The sequence below is a fragment of the Muntiacus reevesi genome, chromosome 16 (genome assembly GCF_963930625.1).
Source record: "Muntiacus reevesi chromosome 16, mMunRee1.1, whole genome shotgun sequence".
Classification (NCBI taxonomy): Eukaryota; Metazoa; Chordata; class Mammalia; order Artiodactyla; family Cervidae; genus Muntiacus; species Muntiacus reevesi.
In genome coordinates, this window is record NC_089264.1 from 660504 (window position 1) to 672905 (window position 12402).

Consider the following 12402-nt stretch of genomic DNA (forward strand, 5'->3'; position numbering starts at 1 on the left):
TATGTTATCTTCATCATTTATCTGTTTATGGACACAAACTGATTCCATACATCAACTATCATCAATAATGCTGCTATGAACATTGGGTGAATGTATCTACTGAATAAGCACTCTTTTTTTTCAGACATATCACTACGAGTGTCAATTCTGGGTCATATGGTAGTTTTAGTTTTAGTTTTTTGTGAAACCTCCATAATGTTTCCTATAGTAACTGTACCAGTTTTCAAGGGTTCCCTTTTCTACACATACTTGACAAAATTTGTTATTTGTGTTCTTTTTTAATAGTAGACATTTTGGCAAGTTTGAGATAGTATCTCATTGTGGTTTAATATGCCAAAACAGTTTTGAGACAGAGCAGAGCTGAATGTATCATTCTCTCAGGATAAAGCTACAGTAATCAAAACAGTATGTTATGGGCACACAAACAGTCTCAGACATGAGTGAAATGAAATAGAGACACCAGATATAAACCCACACACTTATGGTTTGTTAATCTATGACAAAGTTGGTAAGAACATGCAAGGTTGAAAAGACAGAGTCTTCAATAAATAGCGTTGAGAAAGTTGTAAAAGAGGATGAAATTAAAACATTCTCTAACACCATATAAAAATGTAAATTTGAAATGGATTAACAAGCTAAATATAAGACTGGAAGTCATAAAACTGCTAAAGGAAAGTATTGGCAGAACACTCTATGATAAAAATTGTAGCAATATTTCTGGATTTGTCTCTTAATGCAAAGAAAGCAAAATGAACAAATGGTACCTAATTAAATTTAAAGCTGTTTGCACAGCAATGGAAACCATCAGCAAAGTGAATAAATATCATGAATGGGAGAAAATATTTGCTAATAGTATGACTGATAGGTTAATATCCAAAATATGTATACAGCTCATACAATTCAGCATTTTTCAAAAAAATCAACTTAATTAAAAATTGACAGAAGATATAATAAATATTTTTCACAGAAGACATACAGTTGGTCAACAGGCACTTGCAAAGATATTAACCATTGTTAATAATCAGAGAAATGCAAATTATAGCCTCTTTTTAAAAGACACTTTTTGTATGTTTGTTATGACCAGTGCGTTCTCTTGGCAGTACTCTGTTAGCCTTTGTCCTGCTTCATTCTGTACTCTGAGGCCAAATTTGCCTGGTACTCCAGGTATTTCTTGACTTCCTACTTTTGCATTCCAGTCCCCTATAATGAAAAGGACATCTTATTTGGGTGTTAGTTCTAGGAGGTCTTGTAGGTCTTCATAGAACTGTTCAACTTCAGCTTCTTCAGCATTACTGGTTGGGGGAGAGACTTGGATTACCGTGATATTGAATGGTTTGCCTTGGAAACAAACAGAAAATTCTGTCATTTTTGAGATTGTATCCAAGTACTGCATTTCGGACCCTTTTATTGACTATGATGGCTATTCCATTTCTTCTAAGGTTTCCTGCCCACAATAATAGATTTAATGGTCATCTGAGAGAAATTCACCCATTCCAGTGGGAATGGGTGAATCTTAGCTGATTCCTAGAATGTCGATCTTCACTCTTGCCATCATCTGTTTGACCACTTTCAATTTGCCTTGATTCATGGACTTAACATTCCAGCTTCCTATCAATATTGCTCTTTACAGCATCGGACCTTGCTTCTATCACCAGTCCTTTCCACAATTGGGTGTTGCTTCTGCTTTGGCTCCATCCCTTCATCTTTCTGGAGTTACTTCTCCACTGATCTCCAGTAGCATATTGGGCACCTGATGACCTGGGGAGTTCATCTTTCAGTGTCCTATTTTTTTTGCCTTTTCATATTACTCATGGTGTTCTCGAGGCAAGAATACTGATGTGGTTTGCCATTGCCTTCTCCGGTTCCTCTGTTTAACGTAGGGTTATTTATTTATTTATTTTTTCTGTATCATTACCAAAAAAAGTAAATTCTTCCTAATCCTGGGTGCATAAATAGTCATAAAAATAAGTAAACTTCCTCTGTATTTCTTCAACGGTGTTCTGGATACATTTATATTCTTATAACAACCTGTGAGGTGGATTATTTTTCTCACTTGATATTAGAAGAAATAAGAACATAAGGTTGCAAGAAATGCACCCCAGATCAAGAAGCTGCAAGTGGGAAAAGGCAAGATTCTAATCTGGTGTTTCTGATTAGCAAACTAATTTGCTTAGTCCTGGGATTGTCATTTTCAACATTTTGCAGAAAAATGAGGTGTATTCTTTCTTTTACAATTAAAAATAAATTTTAAGATTTAATTCTGTAAAATTGCTATTGTTTTTGAAAAGTGTTAAAACATAGTATATATATATAAATTCATGTCAATGGACATGAGTCTGAGCAAGCTCCAGGAGACGGTGAAGAACAGGGAAGCCTGGCATGCTGCAGTCCTTGGGATTGCAAAGAGTCAGACGTGACTGAGCAGCTGCACAACAGTATACATAAAGTAACAATATTTACTAAGCATCAACACTATTGAAGAACCTACTTAGATGATATTAATGGTATTTGAGGGTATTCAGAACTAATCCCATCTTCAAATTTACCTACTCTTAGGATCAGGAATATCCTTTTAATATGAAAGTTGCGACACATTCAGAAAGAAGTTATTCAGATAATTCAATATCAAATCAATAGTAGATAAATCGTTCTATATGTTTATATATTTCCTTCTAGCCTAAAGAGTCAATGAAATTTCACAGAAAACCTGGAACTTGAATTTATAATAAATTGATGTAGAAAACCATGAAAAATGATCATCCTTGGATGGTCTATTCCATAAGTAAGCAGGCAGAAAATCTGGTGGAAACACCTCCAAATGGGCCTTTCCACTCTTGACAAGTCTTTCTCTGGAAATGTAAATAACAGATGAAGACATTTTCAAATCCATGTGTGGATATTTAATAAGGTTCCAATACAGGTTCAAGGACTTTGTCTTATAGCTATTCTTTTCTCTTCCAGGAACTAATTATATGCTTTGATGGAAAGGCTTTTTCTTAGAAACAGATATTCTGAAGAGACATGCTTGAGAAACACTCATTCTTGAGTGGGGAATTGTATTCCCTGCACTTGCAGCTAAAATATGTGAATCCCCTTATAGGAGCCTGGGTTTCTAAGGACAAACGCCATGTGAATGACAAGAAGAGCATCATTCCAGCCTTTGGACCTGCGATGTAGTTAATTTGTGCACTCATGTCAGAGAGAGAACTTCTTTCTTGTTATCAGAATCAAAGTTCCTGGATACCTAGTACTGTTTTCTTGAGAGATAGAGCAGTGAGGGCCTAAAACTAATGACAGCCATTTGAAAGTATTTGCATACAAAACTCATTTTTCACAATCCTTAGAAGGCTATAAATATAGAGAGAAACTCTTAAAAGTTTCCAGTAAGTTATGTCTGGGACAGTTGTGGCAGTCATTATGGAATACTAAGTGACATTACACATGTGGATAGATACATAAAACACAGGAAATTAGTTCTGATTTCAAAGTGAATTATTTGACATCTTTGTCACTTGGTATCATTTTGGTCCTTCTAGGAAGTATGTAGTGATCAACTTTTGAGGTTTTAGTTTGCTTTCTTGATAACTACTGAAGCCGATAATTTTTAATGTTATTATATTATAGGCAATTTCTATACCTTTTTTGGAATTTTTTTTTTAAGATCTCTGTGCAATTTAAAATAGGAGTTCTGGGTTTCTCATCAGTAAATTGTAGGTGATGTATATATATATATATATATATATATATATGTATATGTATATGTATATGTATATAGATTTTCTAGATATAGTTCTTCTTTCATATATGTGTATTCCTATATAAAATAAATTTACATATACAGTTATACACATAAATTTATATATAATGTAAAATTTTGTACATGTCAATATAGATACAATTTTTTCCTACTCTGTGGATAGCTTTTTTACTTTTAAAATGTATGATCTCTAATGATCAGGTTTAAAATATTGACAATGTTCAACTTTTTAGTTTCTTTATGGCTCTTGATGGTATTTTTCCTACAGATTTTCTATAGATTTAGCTTTGACATCTTGATCTCTGACTCATTTTGAGCTAATTTTTGTCTATAGCATGAGGTAGTGGTTGAGGTTCTTTTTTTTCATACAAGGGTATCCAATTGATGTGGTGTAATTTGTTGAAAAATATATTATTTCTGCCTTAGTTACTTTGATATCTTGGTAAAACAATTCATCTATTTAAGTCAATTTCTGAACTTTTTATTATGTTTCAATGTTTTTTTTTGTTTATTTTTATATCAATATTTCACAACCTTGCTTTCATTCATTTAGCTGTTTTTTCATATTTTTAGTTTATATTAAAATACAGTTAATTAACAATAATGTGTTAGTTGCATGTACACAGCAAAGCGATTCCATTATACACACACAATTATCTTTTGCTTTTTAAATTATTATCCCAGTTAGATTATTATAGACTATTAACCAGAGATCGCTGTGCTATACAATAGTTTTTTTTTTCTTTTTTTTAAAATGTATGTGTTTATTTATTTTGCTTTGCAATATTATATTGCTTTTGCCATACATTGACTTGAATCCTCCATGGGTATGCATGTGTTCCCCATCCTGAACCCCCTCCCACCTCCCTCCCCATCCCATCCCTCTGGGTCATCCCAGGGTACCAGCCCTGAGCACCCTGTCTCATGCATCAAAGTAGGTTCTTGATTATCTATTTTAAATATAGCAGCTTGTACATGTCAATCCCAAACTCACAGTCTATCCCTCCCCTCTCCCCCTTTTCCCCTGGTTATCATGATTGTGTCCTCTAAGTCTCCAAGTGTTCCTGTTTTATAAATAAGTCTGTTTATATCTTTTATTTTAAGATTCTGGCATATAAGCCATATCATATGATATTTGTTTTTCTCTGTATGACTTATTTCACTTAGTATGATAATCTCAGGTTCAACCTGTTGCTGTAATTGGTATATTTCCTTATTTTTAATTGCTGGGTAATATTCCATTGTATATATATACTGCATCTTGCTTCTCCATTCTCTGTTATGACATTTAAGTTCCTTCCAAGTCTTGGCTATTGTAAACAGCACTGCAATGAACATCAGGCTGCATGTAACCTTGTGAACCATGCGTTTCTCCTGATATATATCCAGGATCCATATGCTGGGTCACATAGTAGGTATACTGAGTTTTTTAAGGAACCTCTACATTGTTCTCCTTAGGTATTGTGTCATTTTACATTCACACCAGCAATGTAGGAGAGTTCCATTTTTCCATACCTTCTTCAGCATTTATCATTTGTAGATATTTTTAATGATGGCCATTCTGAAAACTGTGAGGTGATATCTTACTGTAGCTTTAATTTGCATTTCTCTAATACTTAGCAATATTGAACATCTTTAATATGCCTCTTGTTCATTTGTAGGTCATCTTTTAAGTACATAAAATAGGATTACTTTCCTTTCCTAAAACTGGCTTGTGTGCTACCTATTCATCCCATTACTTCTCCTTTGGAACTTCCAGAAACCACTATACTTTTTTTTCTGATTCTAGTTTTTCCTTTTCAAGAAAGGAAATTCATAATTCATATATGTGTACATACATCATTCTTTCTCAAGCATAAATATCTTCTGACTTATCTCATTCAGTGCTCAAATATATTAATATTTTAAATTCACTAACATCAACTGTCTACACTCCATCTCCAGCCCCACATAAATCTATTTAATTTGTAACATCTATACTATATTTATAATAGCCCACTATTATTTTTTCAATATCATGATTGGTATGATTCAAGAGAAAGCTTGACATTGTCCCCAAATTAGCTTTCCATCTGAGAAGGAAGAATCTGGTTAAACATAAGGTAAGAACTTGGAGTGAACAATAAATAATTGAAACAAAAATGCTAGATTATATACTGTCTCTTACTACATGAAGCTTCTGCATTTATTTGAATCTAGTATTAATCAGGAAAAAAAAGAGATTGAAGGTCAACGAATAGATATGATGAAACAGAAACTTTTAATAAAATGCTGAGAAAACAAAAATATTACTAAGTTGTGTATATAAGAATATGGGGCAAGGTTACATAGGAGCAAAACAGTGGACAGCAAGGTGAAGAGGGGTGGGGAACACATTAGGTGAAAACCACATAGATATTAATATCAGGCGAGTGAGAGACATAGAGACACAGCTTCATAGCTACTGGGCTTTAAAGTCTGCTTATACCTAGCGTCCTCTCTTCCTCTACATAAGATTGATTCAACACTAACAAGTATATGTGTGCCTACTGCTTTTCAATCTTAAGGGCAGTGATTGTCACAGCCGAAGATAGAATTATACTAACTTCACAATGAGAAGAGAATGGTCTCTATGGACTTCTTCTAGGTCAGTTCAAACAGTGAATACATTTTGAAATTTCTATTCATCTTCTGTCATCTGAAATTAACTTCTTGCTCCATAGCGTCCTCATGGCCTTTTTCACTTCTGCATTCCTCAGGGTATAAATCAGAGGGTTGAACAAAGGTGTTCCAATTGTATAAAGCACAGCTATCATCTTATCTGTGGAGAAGGTTGTGGCAGGGCGTGTGTATATAAATATGCAAGGGCCAAAGAAAAAGATGGCCACCATAATATGGGAGATGCAGGTGGAGAGGGCTTTTTTACTCCCCTCAGCACTGGTTTCTCAGAGAATGCAAGATGATAGCATAGGAGAACATCAGCACGATGAAATTCACTGTACAGATGGCCCCACTGTTGAGCACCAAGCGTAGGCTGGTCACATAGGTGTCTGTACAGGCAAGTTGTAACAAAGGCTGCAAATCACAAAAGTAGTGGTCAATTCCACTGGGACCACAGAAAGGCAGACCCAAGACTAGAAAAATCTGAGCCGATGAATGCACACAGGACCCCAACCAGGCCAGGAACATTAGCACACCACAGACTCGATGACTCATGATGGTCGTGTAGTGCAAGAGTTTGCAGATGGCCACGTAGTGGTCAACAGTCATGAGAATAAGGATGAAGATCTCCAGGCAGAAAAGGAAATGGAATGCAAAGACTTGGATCATGCACTCACTGAAAGAGATAGTGGTCTTCTTCAAAAGAGTGTCAGCAATCATTCTAGGAGCTTCTATGGAGATAGAGAAGCAGGCATCAGATAAAGATGGGTAGAAAAGGAAGAGTACATTGAACTCCCAAGTGCCCAGCTGGTCTTGACGGTAACAATAATCAGCAAGTTATCCAGCAATGTCCCCAAATAGAAAATCAAGAAAATGACAAACACTATTTTCTTCCTAACAGGATCTTGTGTCAACCCAAGCAGAATAAACTCAGTCATATTACTTTTCAACTGCATGATTTCATGAAAGAGGAGAAAATATGACTGTGAAATGATTAATCTGCAAAAAATAAGGAAATAATTCATAGGATGTTACATGATGTTATGGAATATTGCTTTTGGGGGCCATTGTACCTGTGATAACTCATGCTAACACTTTGTGTGATAATTTTTAATGACCACTAATACAAAGGTTTACTATGAGTTTTAAACAAGCTTCTGAAAGTATTAATTTCCTATAAGTATTTTTTTGAAAGCTTGCTAAATTTGATATCATTATTGATTAAATTTTCAAATGTTCTGAATGCATGGTTAAGAGATAAGTCTTTGTTATTTCTTTCATTTGTTTGTCACATTCAAAAATTTTATGGCACATGTGTTTCATGGTCTATCACTTGGGATTTAGGATATACATGACTGCCTTTGGAGGTTCATGATATAAATATAAAGTCACACTACACCTTTAACTTTGTTAAAACCATCATACATAAACACTTATGTATCACATAATTGCTATACACAGAGATATCTAATCATATACATATATATATATATATATTTTAATATGTTCCACCTCTTCCTTGCACTCTTGTTCCAGTTATTACAGCTTGAGCAATGAAACAAGAAACATGCCCTTTAAATAATCTGCTGTTATCATCTAGAATGTGATATTCTGTATTAGACAAATACTAATGATCAGAAATAAATGTTATTTCATATGCCATTATCTCAAATATCTCAGTTTATCTTTTTTCCAGCTTCTGAAAAGCACTGTTTAGAATACTCAGAAATCCCGAAGTTACAGTGCTAAATGGAGGATGGTGGGTTATTACTCAAAAGTTAGTATGTTTTTCTTAAACATCTTAGATCTGGAGTGATTTAGGGAGATGATTTTGTGTCATCAAGTGGTTAGGATAGGATCCGACCATGGTTTTATTCCCAGGAGAGTCTGGATTGTTCAAGTATCTGAAAATCTGCAAGCCTCAGAAAAAAAAACAAAGCAGGAGAAGGCCCAAGATGTACTTTTAAAAAGAAGCAATGCCAATTTTCAATAGATATTATCTTCACTTCTACTCTTCAAATGGGTGTCACAGATTTAAAATGACTAGATTTGTCAAAAACAAACAGATAATCTTTTGATGTGTGGGCTAGGAGAGAAGAGCTGAAAGAAAAGCAGGCAGGCAAAGCTGAAAAATAGATAAGGGTGAAACTATCTATTTAGCATTAGGCAGATTCATCTGTGCTCAAAGAGTTGTCTTATGGCAGAGACCACAGGGAGAAGCATTGCTTAATTTAAGGAGGCTCTTTGTCCACTTTCCCCTGATTCAGCAGTCCTACTGAACATCTAAAGATGTTCATCTTTAGAGGAAATTCTACACTCATTTTATTTCTTTGCAGAACTTACCATTCTTTGTGGAAAGTTTAACAGATTGTCCCAAGATTATTTATCACTCAATAGTCCAAGTAAAAGAGTATATAATCTACCCTCGTTGAGCCCCTCACTCTGTCCCCATGATTTCTGATTATCCAACACACAGGAGCCTTAGAAAACAGCCTGCTTGTGAATCAAAAAGTGGCCCAAAAGTGCTCATTATTCATGCTATATATATATATATATATATATATATATATATATATACATATATTGATAAATTAATATTCATTTTCTGTTCAAATCTTATTAGACATAAAACTGGTGCCTGGTGGATGAATAAGGGTAAATAAGACCAAATGTGGAAGAACACTGACAGGTACAAATATTGATGTAAAGGAAATATTTCTACCCAGTATTTTTCAGGAGTGCTTGTCCCACATAAGTGACACATTATATTTCACCTTAATTATAGTTTTCAGGCTCTTCATTGCCATGTTTCCTCCAAAAGTTTTCTGAGAAATAGGTATTCAGCTTTTCAAATTAAACCTTTCAAATGTGGAACTTTCCAGTTATAAACCTATGATGTTATTTTGGGAGAATATAAGGAATGATGATTCTATATTGTGATATACAATATTCTGTGCAAAGTTGTCACATGGAGATGGAAAAGTTGCCGTTCTCCCAAGGCTATGTGAAGGTCACTGTTTCCATGAACCTTATGTCTGATTTCTTACAGAATCTCTTAAAACTTTCTAGTACGTCTAGCTCCTAGTAAAGATGAATCTTGTCACACTACCTTATATCAACATTATGTACAAACTTTCTTACACTCTGCTATCTCTAGAATTTGTAATAAAAACAATAACACATGAAATACATTCCTCTGTTATTTCATTATAATAATGAGTTTTAACATGTGAAGATTTACTGAATTCATAACATCATTTTCCCTCAATATTTGTGTTCATTTTACTTATTTCTTATACTAACAGTAAATCTTAAAAAAAATCTTCTATTTCTTTCTGAGTTATGTGGTAAAATGTGTATTCAAAATAAATATGGAAGTATATTAGAAAATTATGATGGCTAATTTTGTATTGATGCCTCTCTGCGTAAAAAATAAAAAAATGTTTTTCACTTACCTGTTAGAAGACACTAAATAAGTGTCAATTCTGACCATCTTTTTGATAGCAACCTTTTCAGAGAGCAGTGGAAAAAAATGCTCTTATCTGAATTCCAGGCAGAACATTTTAAGAAATAGTGACATAAAAAAAAAAAAGAAGAAAGAAAGAAAGAATGACATAAGTTATTGGCATTATAGAGAGTGTTTTCCCTAAAGGTATCCCCAGTATGCTAGTCAGAAACATCTCATGTGTAATAAGCAGCTTTCATTTGTCTATTTAGCTTATTAGGAAAACAAGTCAATTTTTCTCAATTTCATTAATCACATTAGAAACAAGGATTTGGAACTCTTAGGTGCTTCACACTGGACAACATTAACAGGGAAAAAGACAAATGAAACAAATGAATGGTAGAGAGAGCAGGTTTAAAAAAATGAATAAAAATAGTTTTCATTAAAAAGAAAGTAGGTCATCCAGAAAAAACTCTGCTACCAAGTAGAACCTAAATTGTCCCTCCTGGTGTTAGAAACTTAGCAGAACAGAAAAGTGTGGTGTAATATAGTCAATGAGACGAGGCAGTTAGATAGCATCACAGTCTCAATGGACCTGAATTTGAGCAAACTCTGGGAGATAATGGACAAGAAAGCATGGTGTGTGGCAGTCAATGGGGTTTCAAAGAGTCTGATGTGATTGACTGAACAGCAACAGTACAGTCAAAGTATTAAATGAAAAAAAAAATTCCAAGCAAGAATTTGATACATAAAGCCATGTCTTTTTAAAAAAAGAGGATATAATTTACATTACTTTAAAGATTAACAACTTTGAGCATCTTCATAAGTGCCTCTTGACCAACTGCATGCCTTCTTTGGAGAAAGTTCTACTAGGTCTTCTTTCAATTTGAATCTTTTTTTTTTTTTTAATTGTGTAAGCTATGTATGTATTTTGGCTATTAGCTCCTTATCAAACATATTATTGGCAAATATTTTCTCCTGTTCAGGTGATCTTTTCATCTTGTTAATAGCTTCCATTGCTGTGAAAATAATTTTAATTATGATCTATTTGTTTTTGTTTTCTTTGCTTTAGGAACCAGAATAAATCTGATTTAAAAATATAGCTGTGATTTATGTCATAAGTGTTCTGTTTATACTTCCTTTTAGGAGTTTTATGGTTTTCAGTCTTATATTCAGGTCTTTAATCCATTTTGAGTATACCTTTAAAAGTAAATGAAATTAGAAAATGCTTTAATTTCATTCTTTTGCATGTAGCTTTTTAATTCTTTTAGCATCATTTAATGAAGAGGATGTCTTCTCCACTGCATATTCTTGAGACTTTTAAGATCACAGATTAATGAACCAGAGTGTGGCCTTATTTCTTGGTTCCCTGTTTTGTTACATTGACCTCTGTGTCTGCCATCATTCCTTGTTTTGATTACTGTAGCTTTGAAATAGTCTGAAATCTTGAAAGTTGATACTTTCAGCTCTGTTATTTCTCAAGATTGTTTTGGCAAATTAAACCACAGTGAAGTATTATCTCACACATCTTGAAATGGTTATCATTAAAAAGAACACAGACAAAAATCATAGGCAAGGATGTGGAGAAGAGGGAACCCTTGTACACTGATGGGAAGTTAAATTGGTGCTGTCACTATGGAAAACAGCTCAGAAGGGGATAGCGGTAAAGAATCCACCTGCCAATGCGGTAGACACAGGAGTATGGGTTCTGATCCCTGGGTCAGGAATATCTCCTGGAGGAGGAAATGGCAACCCACGCCAGTGTTCTTGCCTGGAAAATTCCATGGACAGAGGAACCTGGTGGGTGTCCATGGGGATGCAGAGAGTCAAATAAGACTGACTATGCTCACACATACATGGCTCAGAAATTGCACTCTAATTACATGTCCAAAAAAGATGAGAACACTAATTAAAATAGGTATAGTCTCTTCAATTTTCATAGCAGCTATATATATATATATATATATATATATATATAATGGAACATTGCTCAGTCATGAAGATAATGAAATATTGCCGTTTGCAACAACATGGATGGACTTGAAGGATACCACACTAAGTGAAATAAGTCAGACAGAGAAAGAGAAACAGTATGATAGCACCTATATGCAAAAACTAAAAAATAAACTAATTACTGAATATAACAGAAAAAGAAATAGACTTACAGATACAGATAAAGTGGTTACCAGTAGAGAGAGGGAAAAAATGGGGGCAAGATAGGGCAGGGGATGAAGAGTTACCAACAACAGTATTAAAAAAACAAAACTACAAGAATATTTAATAATATACAGAATATTTAATAATATACAGGGAGTATGGTCAATATTCTATAATAGCTATAGAGTATAATATTTAAAAATTTTAAGTCACTCTGTTGTACAGTGTAAACAATAATATTGTACATCAACTATACTTCAATGTATATATTTTTAATGATGAGGATATAAAGACATTTCCACACAATCATAGATTGAGGGCATTTATTACTCACCACCACACCTGCTTTGAGCTTCCCTGGTGGCTCAGTGGTGAAAAATCTGCCTGCAGTGTGGGAGACCAG